The sequence below is a fragment of the Phyllostomus discolor genome, chromosome 1 (assembly GCF_004126475.2).
Source record: "Phyllostomus discolor isolate MPI-MPIP mPhyDis1 chromosome 1, mPhyDis1.pri.v3, whole genome shotgun sequence".
NCBI classification, from domain to species: Eukaryota; Metazoa; Chordata; class Mammalia; order Chiroptera; family Phyllostomidae; genus Phyllostomus; species Phyllostomus discolor.
In genome coordinates, this window is record NC_040903.2 from 111584853 (window position 1) to 111599044 (window position 14192).

Genomic DNA, 14192 nt, shown 5'->3' on the forward strand with positions numbered 1-14192 from the left:
GGAGAGAGAGGAATAGCTATGCAAGTTCAGGAAGCAAAGAGGGTCCTCAAGAAGATGAACCTAGAGAGGCCTACTCCAAGACATATCATAATAAAATTTCCAGTTTTAAATACAAAGATATAATCTTAAAGGCAGCAAGAGAGAAACAAGAAGTGATATAAAAGGGAGATCTGATAAAGCTAGCATATGATTTCTCAACACAACATTATAAGCCAGAAGGGAATGGCAAGCAGCATTACTGAATGGCAAGTACTGAAAAGCAAAGGCCTACTACTCTGCCTAGTGAGGCTCCCAATTAAAATGAAAGGCAAAATGAGGAGTTTCTCAGAAAAAAAAAAGGCTAAGAGAGTACTCCTACAACAAACTACCACTTCAAGATATGCTAGAGGGTAAAGGGACTGCTTTAAGCAGAAGTAAAAGAGTGAGGGTGGGGGTCACAGGTACAAAGGGAGGCAATTGAATAAGTACCTATCAATAATAACACTAAATGTAAATGGATAAATTCTCCAAAAAAAAGAAGAAATACTGTAGCTGAATGGAAAAAAAAATATGATCTATGCATATGCTGCCTACTAGAGACCCACCTCAGTACAAAAGAACCACACAGACTGAAAGTGGAAGGATAGAAAAAATATGCCAAGGTCTTGGAAGATGGTTTTGAGGTAGGTGGGAGCCTAATCCACTTGCTCATGAACCCAACTAGAATACCTAGCCAATCTTCTGAAGAACAGAGTGCACAGCAAACAAAATCACAGCTCATATAAAGTTTGAAAGCCAAAGATTGCAGAGCACACCTAACAATGCACAGTACAGAGGTATTGGAGGCCAATGGGAAGTTCCACAGGCTCTGTGCCTGGGACCATGACTACTGTGGTGCTCAGGTCCTATGCCAGGGACCAAGGTGCCATAGTAGCTATGAGGGACAGCTGGGCCAGTGATTGCAACTTTGAAGGTCCCTCTCCTCCCAGAGATGGGAAGTCAGTCCCTCCTAGGAGAAACCTGGATGCTTGAAGTTGATGTGGGGATAAACATGCAGTGGAGGGCACACAGTAGGGAGCACTCCCCAGCTTGGACTAGGGTCACTAGCTTGACAGTACCAGACAAATTAGGGAGTAGGGAACACCTGAAAATGAGAGAAGAGTTAGGCTGCACCTGACTGTGACCCAGATAGTCTTGGCACTCATCAGAGAGTAGGGCTTTGCAAAAAGCTGGGCACTTTTTAAGAATGGCAGTCTGCAACCAAGGAAAAGTCACTAAAAAAATGGCATGCAGCTGCTGTGCAAGGACATCTCCCATTCAGTAGGTGGACCATTGAAGAGGGAAGAGGAGTGGCACTTCACAGACTGATCAAAGAATGAAATCAGCAAGGGCTCAAGGAGTTAGAAGTCCCCAGAGAGACTTAATTTAATAGGAGAACTTGACTGCCCTGAAGGGACTTGGAGAGTGAATAGCACCTAGGACAGCAAAGAGGGAACAGGAAAGGTGTGAATTGTTCCTAATCAGTACACCTCATGGGCAGGACAACATGGCTGATTAAAGGCACTGGTTTGGTGCAGATGGACAGTGGGAGCCACTCTGAGGACTCGGACTGGAGGTGAGCACCCATGAATATTGCAGCCCAGACTGAACTCTAGTCTTCTCAAAACCATAGGGAAGAGAAAAAGTGAAGCCCAGCCCCTCCTCTGCCTGCAGCATACAGGAAGACTAGCAGACCTCACTTGCAGGGTTTAAAGTCAGCAGGAGGCTTTTTATTTCCCCCAAGTGTGAGACAATAAGAGCTGGATACATAAAAGGACCAAAGAAACAAAGACAGATCCAGAGATATATCAGAAGGTTAACAACAACCAGGAAACTGAGACAAGTTTCACTTTGCTATCTTATAGGACTTGCATTTATTGTTTATTTTTATTATTTTTGTAATTTTATTTCTCTTTCTGTTGTTTTCTTCATTTTGTTTGTTTAATTGCATTGTTTGACTGGTTTTCTTTGTTCTCCCTTTCACAATGTATTTTAACTTTTCTTCTTTAACTTCACTCATATTCCAATAACACACTAAGCTTGGTATTTTACTTTCTATTGTTTTTATGTAGATCATATATTTCTTGTCATATTATTGTTCTTCCAGTATTATTATAAATTATTGTTCCATATTATTGTAAATACTACATAGCACCCTTCCCCAGTCTTGGCTCACTTCACTATCTTCCTGAACTTTATTACTGTTGTGGTTAACTCTATTATCTTATACAGTATGCCTAGTTTCTACCATTTTCTCACACTATATCTCACTATCTAACCTCCCAAAAGCACTCTGTCTTTTGGATTTAGCTCACATTCCTTTTCCCCTCTACTAAGAGCCTAATGTCTTTTTTTATCTTTTATAAGAAGTGGTTAGTTGAGTGAAATATTGTGGTTATTGCTGTACTTCTCCAAAGAATCTCCTATCTATTCTCTACTTGTTGGTACTTTTAATCCCACAGAATAATTCCCCACTGTCTTAATCCACTTCACCTTCACCCTGACACTGTTGGTACTTTTAATCCCACAGAATAATTCCCCACTGTCTTAATCCACTTCACCTTCACCCTTACCACATACCAGTAAAACCACTGGAGGTGAGAACTGACCAACAAAGCAACCACCAACAGACAAAACCTAAGTACAACAAGAGAGCTTAAAAAAAAAAAAACAGAATAAAAGGCAACCCTAGAACATCCAGAAAAAGAGATTAAAGAGGCCACACCACTGAAGTCCATAGAACTCTTACCATAAAAGTTCACCCTACGAACATAGGTAGCAAACCAGAGCATCAGGAAGTGCAGAAACAAACAGTCACCCAAAATGGGAAGACAGAGAGAGAACCTGAAATCAAAAGGAATGGAAGACTCCCTACTATAAAGGCTAAATGAAATGGAGGCAAGCAACTATTAAATGTCAGGATGGGCAGAGTAGGACAATTGGGAACCTAGTTACAATTAGCATTTTGGACTACAAATATGGCCACCGTTTGGACTACAAGTAATATGGAGACTGAACTCTGACCCAGAAGAGGTGACTGAAGTCAGACTGGGAACCACCAATGACATGTTGCTTCTTTGTTCACCAAGAACAAATCCTTGGCTCTCATGCAAAGTCAAGCCATATAAAACTCCCACCCTTTCCCTTCTCCTGAGCCATCTTTTCTTAGCCCTTTCTCTGGGTGGAGAAAATATCTCCCACCCTGGAGCACAAACTTCCAAAATAAAACTTACCTGCCTGTTTCCACGGCTAATTGTCTGTTTATTTCTGTGGTGGGATCTAAGAAAACCTTACATTAAATATAGAATTCAAAATAATTGTTATAAAGATGTTTATGGCACTCACAGAAAACTACAGGGAACTGAGTGAGAATTATAGCAGTATAAAAAGGAAATAGAAACTATAAGGTGGGAGTTGTGAATACCAGTAAAACTCCTGGAGGTGAGAACTGACCAACAAAGGAAGCACCAACAGGCAAAACCTAAGTACAACAAGAGAGCCTACAAAAGCAGTGAGAAAATTCTCAATGAAAATTAAATAAAAAATAAGATGTTTCCCAGAAAAAGAAAAGGTTGAAATAACAAACCTCCACCAAACCAGAGCTGCTAGATATGCTGATGAGACCAGTATAAGAACAGGAAAGAAAAGAGAGAGAGGGGAACACAGGTAAAAGGGTAGGGGGAATGAATAAATACATACCAATAATAACCTTAACAGTTAATAGACTAAATGTTCCAATCAGAAGACATAGGATAGCTGAGTTGATAAAGAAACATGACCCACACATATGCTGCATACAAAAGACCCAACTCAGAAGGAGGATTGCATTGGAGCAGGAGAGAGCAGATTTGGCTTCCCTCTCCACATGGGAGAAAGTCCTGGCAGATCTACAGAGTGGAGGAGCAAGCAACCAACATACCTCAGCATATGTGAAAATAGGGGACCAAGGATTGTGCAGAACTGAAAAACCAGCCAGTGAGAGGAGTGCTGCAACATGGTAGGGTCCCAGGGACCAGTGCGGGGTAGAGGGGCTGCAGCCCCAGGCCCAGCGCCTGATGCCGTGTTTGCCACAGAGTCCTTGGGAGAGAGCCCAGAAAACTTCTCCCTCCCCAACCAAACAGGGTCTGAGTGTCACTGGGAAAAACCTAGCTGCTAGCAAACACACAAAGGCTGTGAGCACCCTCAGAGTCTGTGGACACCTGCAGGGTTGGGTCATGCAACGGGCCCTGAAACCCACGGTCATCCATCTCGCTGGAGAGTTGGGCTGTGGGAGAAGCCATGCTGTGGTATGGAGCAGCAGGCTTGAATAGGAGGAATTTCTCAAGAGGAAGGAGTAAAAACACAGACACTGTTTGGGGAATTCTCCTACAGCAATCACTGGCCTTCCTGCCAATCAGCCAGGCAGCGATCCCGAGTTTGCACAGAAGGCGGGCTTGTGTGGAGGACCCTGCACACCTCTATAGTGCTGGGAAGGGTAAGGCAGTCTGGCCAAGGGCACATACACACGTGCTCCAGCCTTACCCCAGTCCATAGCAGTAACCCTGTGGAAAGACCTGATTCCCACACCTAAGGCGCAGGGTCCCAGGAGCCATGATAGCTCCCCAGACAGTGCCGGCTGCTGACCCAGTGCACATCCTGAAGGAAGAAAAGCCATACCAATCACATCTCAGTCTGCTGCAGCCAGCAAGACCAGAAAAACTGGTTTGGCCACTTTGAAACCAAGAGGCTTTTTAATTTTATTCTATTTTTTAACAATTCTTAATTTTTTAATTTTTATTATTTTTATTCTCTTTTAGTTTCTTTTTCCTCTCTCTCCTGCTTTCTTGTTTTATTCCTCCCTCCTTCCTTTCCTCCAATTTTATCTTTTCTTCCTTCCTTCATCTCGCTTTTTTATTTTGTCAAATACATACTAATGAGACAAAAACCTGGATGTGTGTAAAGACCAGAGTTGAACCCAAAGAAGGGGAATCACAACAGCTACATCAGTGAGACAAATTTTACTCTGCTATTACAAAGAACCTGCAAGTTATTGCATATTGTTATTATTATTATTTTTCAACTATTCTTACATCTATTTTTAAAAAGTGTTTTTGTATTCCTCTTTTTTCTGTATACTCTGCTTTGCTAGGCTGGTTATATTGTATCACCTGACAGGTTTCCCCTGAAAACTCTTTTCCCCTTATGTCTTTCATAGTGTATTGCTAATTTACTGTCCTTCACCTCATCTGTGTCCCATTAGCACACTACTCAAGGTTCTATACTCCATATTGTTTTCATCCAGATAACATAAATTGTGTCATATGGTTCTTACTCTAATATTATGTAAATAATTTCTGTTCCATGAAATTGTAAACACTTCACAACACCCCTCCCAGATCTTAGCCCATTTCAAAGTTTCCTGAACTCTATTACTATAGTGGTTAATTCTATTCTCTCACACACTACACCTATTTACTATCCTTGACTCTCACCTTACCTCAAAATCTGACCTCCCACAACCTCACTGCTTTATAGATACAACTTACAACACTTCCTTCCCCCAAAAGAGTCTTATCTTTCCATCCTTTCTAAAAATCAGCTATCTGGGTGGAAGATTACAGTTAACACTATACATAGCCAAAGAATCTCCTATCTCTTCTCTTGTAGTTGCTACTGTAAATGTCATAGAATACTCTCTTGCTGTCTTAACCCATTCTGCCTTCCCCTTCCAACTGATCACAAAAAAGAGTCGGTGGAGGCGGTGAACACCAAGATACCCACTGGAAGAGGAAACCCAACAACAAGGAAACCACTAACAGATAACAACAGAGGAAGGTGACGGAAGGAGTGGTAACCACACAAACCTCAATCCAGGACCTATCTGGAAATACTACTAAACAATAGAGATACTACCCAGTACAAACAACTGAACAAGAGCAAGAGATCATTCTTAAAACCCTATGCACATGGAAAAACCAGCTTCAGCACAACCTACCCCCACCAGCACAACAAAATACAAGAGGTGGTGGACAAAGTGACCCTCATTTAACCAGATGGTGGGAAGGAACTGCCAAAGAAAGACCCAACCACAATCGAAACCCAAAGGCAGTAATTCGACCTTAGCCCTGGCTGGTGTAGCTCAGTGGATTGAGCGCGGGCTGGGAACCAAAGTATCCCAGGTTCGATTCCCAGCCAGGGTACATTTCCAGGTTGCAGGCCATAACCCCCAGCAACCACACATTGATGTTTCTCTCCCTCTCTCTCCCTCTCTCTCTCTCTCTCTCCCTAACTCCCTCCTTTCCCTCTCTAAATATAAATAAATAAAATCTTAAAAAAAAAAAAACAAAGGCAAACACAGAGCCAACTTAAGTGACAGCCCAAGACCAGTAAGCTCAAGAGATCAAGGAAACTGCACTACTAAAACTCATGGGTATTCTACCACAGAAGTTCACACCACAAACCCACGGAGCTAGAACTGATCATTTTAAGAAGCTGAGGCTAACAAGAAGAGTCTCACAAACAATGAGAAGACAAAGAAACAATCCTCAAATGAAAGGAAAGGAGGAAGCCTCAGAAAGAATGCTAAATGAAATAGAGGCAACTCAACTATCAGATATTGGGCGCAAAGCAGTGATTGTCAGGAAGCTCAATGAGCTCACAATGAGTTACCAGACACTGCAGGGAAGCTACAATGAACTCACTAAAAACTACATCAACATGAAAAAGGAAATAGAAACTATAAACAAGGGGCAAGACAAAATAAAGAATACAATTTCTGAACTGAAGAACGCAGTAGAAGGAATGAAAAGCAGATTGATGAAGCAGAAGATCGAATCAGCAAGCTAGGGGACAAAGTAGAAGAAAACACACAGAAAAAGCAAGAAAAGAAAGTGAGGCTCAAAAATAATGAAGAGAGATTAAGAGAAATGAACACAATATGAAACATTATAGTATCTGTATAACAGGTATACCAGGAGAAGAGAAAGAGCAAGGGATAGAAAACTTATTTGAAAAATGAATAATAGAAAACTTTCCTAATTTCACGAGAAAAAAAGTCACACAAATCCAGGGAACACAGAGAGTCCCAATCAAGAGGAACCTAAAGAGGGTCACTTCAAAACATATCATAATTAGCCCTGGCTGGTGAAGCTCAGTGGATTGATGCGGGCTGCAAACCGAAGTGTCACAGGTTCGATTCCCAGCAAGGTTACATTCCGGGGTTGCAGGCCATAACCCCCAGCAACCACACATTGATGTGTCTCTCTCTCTCTCTCTATCACCCTCCCTTCTCTCTCTAAAAATAAATAAATAAAATATTTTAAAAAGATATATCATAATGAAAATGGCAAAATACCAAGACAAAGAGAGAATCTTAAAAGCAGAAAGGGAGAAACACAAAATAACATACAATGGGGCCCCAATAAGGTTAGCAGCTGACTTCTCAATGGAAACACTCCAAGCCAGAAGACAATGGCAAAAAATATTCCAAGTAATGAGAACCAGAGGTCTTCAACCAAGGCTACTTTACCCAGCAAGGCTCTCAATCAAGATAAAAGGTCAAATAAGAGGCTTCTCAGACAAAAGAAGTCTAAAAGAATACATCTCCACCAAATCATCACTGCAAGAGATGCTAAAGGGCCTGTTTTAAGGAAAATAAGGGAGAGAGAGAGAGAGAGAGAGAGGAACACAGGTACGAAATTGGCAATGAATACGTACCTATCAGTAATAACCTTAAACGAAAATTGATTAAATACTCCAATTAAAAGACATACAATAGCTGAATGGATAAGAAAGCATGACCCACACATATGTTGCCTACAGGAGACCCACCTCAGAATAAAACATCTACACAGACTGAAAGTGAAGGGCTTGAAACAAATTTTCCAAGCAAATGCACAGGGAAAAAAAACCTGGGGTAGCAATGCTCATATCAGACAAAATAGACTTCCAAAAATAGGCCATAAACAGAGACCCAGAAGGTCACTTCATAATACTCAAGGGAAGAATCCACCAAGAAGACTTAAACATTGTAAATATATATGCACCCAACATAGGAACACCTAAATACATAAAAAAAAATACATTAAAAAAAAGGAATTTAAGGAGGATATTGACAGCACCACAATTATACTAAGAGATTTTAACACCCCATTGTCAAAAATGGACAGATCTTCCAAACAAAATATCAACAAAGATATTGTGGCATTGAACAATGCCCTAGAGGAAATGGGCTTAACTGACATATATAGACCCCTTCATCCCAAAGAAGCAAAATACACATTCTTTTCAAACAGACATGGAACACTTTGAAGGGTAGATCACATGATAGGACAAAAAACAAGTCTCAACAATTTCAAGAAAATTGAAATCATACCAAGCATTTTCTCTGACCACAAGGGACTGAAGCTAGAAACCAACCCCAAAGGAAGAAACCCGAAGCACTGAAAATCATGGAGATTGAATAGCATGCTATTGAACCATGAATGGGTCAAGAATGAAATAAGGGAAGAAATCAAAAAGTTTCTGGAAAGAAATGAAAATGAACTCACCACAACCCCAAATTTATGGGACACAGCCAAGGCAGTCCTGAGAGGGAAGTTCATAGCAATACAGGCCTACCTAAAAAAGATAGAAACTTTTCAAACAAACATAACCCTACATCTACAAGAACTTGAGGAAAAACAACAAAGCGCAGAGCAAGCAGAAGGAAGGAAATGACGAAGATCAGAGCAGAATTAAATGACATAGAGACTAAAAGCACAATTCTAAGGATCAATGAATCCAGGAGCTGGTTCTTTGGAAAGATGAACAAAATCGACAAGCCTTTAAGCAGGCTCATAAAGAAAAAAAAGAGAAAGGATCCAAATAAACACAATCAGAAATGAAAGAGGAGAGATTACAACTGACACCACAGAAATACAAAGGACTGCAAGAAATAACTATGAAGAACTGTTTGCCAAGAAATTTGAAAACCTAGGTGAAATGGACAAATTTCTAGAAAAATATAATCTTCCAAAACTCAATGAAAAAGAAGCAGAAAGCCTGAACAAACCAATAACAGCAAATGAAATTGAAACAGTAATCAAAAAACTCCCGACACACAAAAGTCCGGGTCTGCATGGTTTCACTGATGAATTCTACAAAGCATTTAAGGAAGAACTAATCTCTATCCTTCACAGACTATTCCAAAAAATCCAGAATGATGGAAGACTCCCAAACTCTTTTTATGAAGCCAACATCATCCTTATCCCAAAACCAGATAAAGACACAACAAAGAAAGAAAACTTCAGGCCAGTATCACTGATGAACATAGACACTAAAATCCTCAAAAAAATATTGGCAGACCGCATCCAACAATACATTAAAAAGATCATACACCATGATCAAGTGGGAATCATCCCAGGGATGCAAGGATGGTTCAATATTCAGAAATCGGTAAATGTAATACATCACATAAACATAAGCAAAGACAAAAAATCACATGATCATATCAATAGATGCAGAAAAAGCATTTGATAAGATACAGCACCCATTTATGATAAAAACATTCAGCAAAGTGGGAATAGAGGGAGCATTCCTCAACATAATAAAGGCCATATACGAGAGACCTACAGCCAACATCATACTCAATGGGCAAAACCTAAAATCTTTTCCACTAAGGTTAGGCACAAGACAAGGTTGTCCACTTTCACCACTTCTATTCAATATAGTATTGGAAGTTTTAGCCACAGCGATCAGACAAGAAAAGGAAATGAAAGGCATCCAAATCAGAAAGGAGGAAACAAAACTGTCATTGTTTGAAGATGGCATGATAATATATGTAGAAATCCTGTAGACTCTGCCAAAAAACTGCTTGACCTAATAAAACAATTTGGCAAAGCAGTGGGATACAAAGTCAATATTGGGAGATCAAAGGCATTTTTGTATAACAACACTGAAACAGCAGAAGCAGAAATCAAGAAAAAAATCCCACTTGATATAGCAAAAGAAAAATAAAATACCTAGGAATAAATATAACCAAGGAAGTAAAAGACCTGTATAAAGAAAATGACACAACACTGAAGGAAGAAATTTAAAAAGACACAAACAAATGGAAACATATACCGTGTTCATGGATTGGAAGAATTAACATCATCAAAATGTCCATACTACCCAAAGCAATTTAGACATTCAATGCAATACCTATTAAAGTACCAATGGCATATTTCACAGACATAGAACAAATACTTCAAAATTTTATATGGAATGATAAATGACCCCGAATACCTGCTGCAATTTTGAGAAAGAAGAGTAAAGTAGGAGGGATCACAATACTTGGTACTAAACTATATTGAAAGGCCATTTTAATCAAAACAGCCTGATACTGGCATAAAAACAGGCACATGGACCAATGGAACAGAACAGAGAGCCCAGAAATAAGCCCAAGTCTCTACAGTCCATTAATATTTGACAAAGGGGGCAGCAACATAAAATGGAGTAAAAACAGTCTTCAACAAATCGTGCTGGGAAAACTGGACAGCTACTTGCAAAAAAAAAAATGAAACTCCAGCACCAACTTACACCATACACAAAAATAAATTCAAGGTGCATAAAAGACTTAAATATAAGCCATGTCACCATTAAAGTCCTAGAGCCTAGAGCCTAAAACACAGGCAGGAAAATCTCAGATATTTCATGCAGCAACATTTTTACTGATACGTCCCCCAGAGCAAGGGACGTAAAGGAATGAATAAACAAGTGGGATCTCATCAAAATAAAAAGCTTCTGCACAGCTAAAGAAAACAGTATTAAAATAAAAAGAGAACCAATTGTGTCGGAAAACATATTTTCCAATGATACCTCAGACAAGGGTTTAATCTCCAAAATATATAAAGAGCTTACACGACTCCACTCTAAGAAGACAAGCAACCCAACGAACCAATGGGCAAAGGACTTGAACAGACACTTCTCCAAGGAGGACATACAGAGGATCCAAAGACACATGAAATGATGTTCAATATTGCTAGCTATCAGAGAGATGCAAATTAAAAGCACAATGAGATACCACTTCACACCAGTCAGAATGGCCATCATAAACAAAGCAACAAACAACAAGTGTTGGAGAGGTTGTGGTGAAAAGGGGACCCTAGTACACTGTTGGTGGGATTGCAGACTGGTACAACCACTATGGAAAAACAGTATGGAATTTTCTCAGAAAACTAAAAATGGATATGCCTTTTGACCCAGCAATTCCACTGCTAGGATTTTATCCTAAGAACCCTAACACACCAATCCAAAGAACCTATGCACCCCAATGTTCATAGCAGCACCATTTACAATAGCCAAGTGTTGGAAGCAACCTAGATACCCATCAGTAAATGAATGGATCAAAAACTATGGTACATTTACACAATGGAATTCCATACAGCAGAAAGAAAGAAGGAGCTCCTACCCTTTGCAACAGTATGGTTGCAACTGGAATGGATTATGCTAAGCAAAATAAGCCAGACATTGAAAGACAAATACCATATGGTCTCACCTTTGACAGAAACCTAAGCAACAAAACAAAGAAACAGGTAAAATATAACCAAAGACACTGAAATAAAGAACAGACTGGCAGAGTTCGGAGGGGAGAAGAAAGGGAATTTCAGGGGAATTTCAGGTGAAAAGGGGAAGGGTTTACAGGTATAAATATAAAGGTCACATGGATAAAAACTAGGGATGGGTGGAAATGGGAGGCAGGAGGGGCGGCTTGAGTTGGTGGGTTGGGATGGGAGTAAAAGATAGAAAATTGTACTGCAACAACAATTTAAATAAAATTTAAAAAAATAAAAAAAATGAAAATGGAACTGAACTGCATTTTGACCCAAGAATCACAATTTGGGGAATATATCCTATGAACCCTGAGACACCAATTCAAAATAATAGATATACTTCTATATTAACTTTGGCATTATTTACAATAGCCAAGATCTGAAAACAGTCCAAGTGCCCATCAGTAGATGAGGTAATAAAATAACAGCTGTGATGTCCTGGCTGGGTGGTTCAGTTGGTTGGAACATCATCCCATACACCAAAGGGTTGTGGGTTGATTCCAAATTAGGGCACATATCTGGGTTGTGGGTTCAACCTCCAGTCAATGTGTATGTGAGAGGTAAACAATCTATGTTTCTCTGTCACATCAGTGTTTCTTTTTCCCTTTCTCCTCCTCTCTCTCTCCCCACCTCTGTCCCCCTTTCTCTCTTTCTAAAATCAGTAAACATATGTTTGGGTAAAGATTACAAAAGAGAAAAAAAGACAATAGTACATATATGCAATGGAATACTATATCACTATAAAGAAGGAAATCTTACATTTTGAGACAGCATGAATGTACGTGGAAAGCATTACATTAAGTGAAATAAGGCAGTCACAGACACACAAATCCCATATTATCTTAGTTATATGTAGAATCTAATGAATAAAATAAACTGACAAACAGAATAGAACCAGAGGAAATAAAATACATTTTCACAGGAGAAAAAGAACGCTTTCATATAAGTATAATTACTTAGCTTGTTACAATAGCTTTGGAACATGGTCAAGGAAAAAAGACAAATAAAAATGTTTGTGAATGAGAGAGAATCTCCTATAGATGCCATCTTCTAAAAGAATATTCCTGTTGATAGAAGTAATAAGGAAGAAATAGTTTTGCAAAGTAACATGGAGGAAGAGATAGCAAAATATTGCTATAAATGGAAGGAAGAGCTGGTCAGAACATCACTGTAGTGAAGAAGATTTAGACATCTGAGACAGACAACAGAAATATTAGTGACTATTGTGCAAGGAGTCAGTTTTGCCCTTAAACCAAGTAGAGTGAAAAGCTTGGTTCTCCAACCAGATTTTCATATCAAGCGTGAAAGGGCAACAGACATCTAATTTAATTATCAATGAATGCAGAGATGACACTAATTGTATTTTAACCTCTTCACAATCTCATAAAATGTGATAATAAGTAAATTACACACAGCATCAAGTTAGTTTCTGGTGTTCAGCCAACATCATACAATAGAAAAAGCAACAAAAACAAATATTCTAAAGTATTTAAAGTACAAAAATAAGATAAAATGAATTATTTACTTAAAATTTTTTAAATAGGAAATATGCCACCAGTGTCTAAAAAATAAAGTCCAATTACAATGATACAAACTGAGCATAAAAAATAAGGGAAAAAAAGAAAGGAAATGGAAATGTGAATGAAAGAAACTGAATTCAATTAAAAAAACTAATAATTCACTGGCTTGATTTGATTTTCCTTTTTTTAAAAAAAATATTTTATTTATTTATAGAGAGGGAAGGGAGGGAGATAGAGAGAGAGAGAGAGACATCAATGTGCGGTTGCTGGGGGTTATGGCCTGCAACCCAAGAATGTACCCTGGCTGGGAATCGAACCTGGGACACTGGTTCCCAGCCCGCGTTGATTTGATTTTTCACTTTCTTTTTTTATTGTTCAAGTACAGTTGCCTTCTTTTTATCCCTTTCACTCACCCAACCCCAGCCATCCCCAGCACCCTCCCCTGATCCCTATCCCCCTTGGTTCTGTCCATGGGTGCTTTATAGATGTTCCTAAAAACCTTTCCCTCTTTTTGCTCCTCCTTATTCCCTCCTATGACCTTTCTGGTTACTGTCAGTTCATAATTTCAATGTCTCTGGTTATATTTTGCTTGCTTGTTTGCTTTCTTGATTAGGTTCCATTTAAAGGTGAGATCATATTGTATTTGTCCTTCACCACCTGGCTTATTTCGCTTAGCATAATGCTCTCCAGTTCCATCGATATTGTCACAAAGGGCGGGAGCTCCTTTTTTCTTTATGCAGGGTAGCATTCCATCATGTAAATGGACCATAGTTTTTTTTACTCATTCATTTACTGATGGGCACTTAGGTTGATTCCAACGCTTGGCTATTGTAAATTGCTATGAAAATTGGGATTCATAGATTCTTAAGCATTAATGATTCATGGTTCTTGGGATAAAATCCCAGCAGTGGAATTTTCAGGTCAAAAGACGGATCCAATTTTAGTTTTCTGAGGAAATTCCATAGTGTTTTCCACAGTGGTTGCACCATTCTGTATAACCACAAACAGTGCACTAAGATTCCCTTTTTTCCACACCCTCTCCAACACTTGTTTGTTGATTTTTTTTATGATGGCCATTCTCACCTATGTGAATTGGTATGAT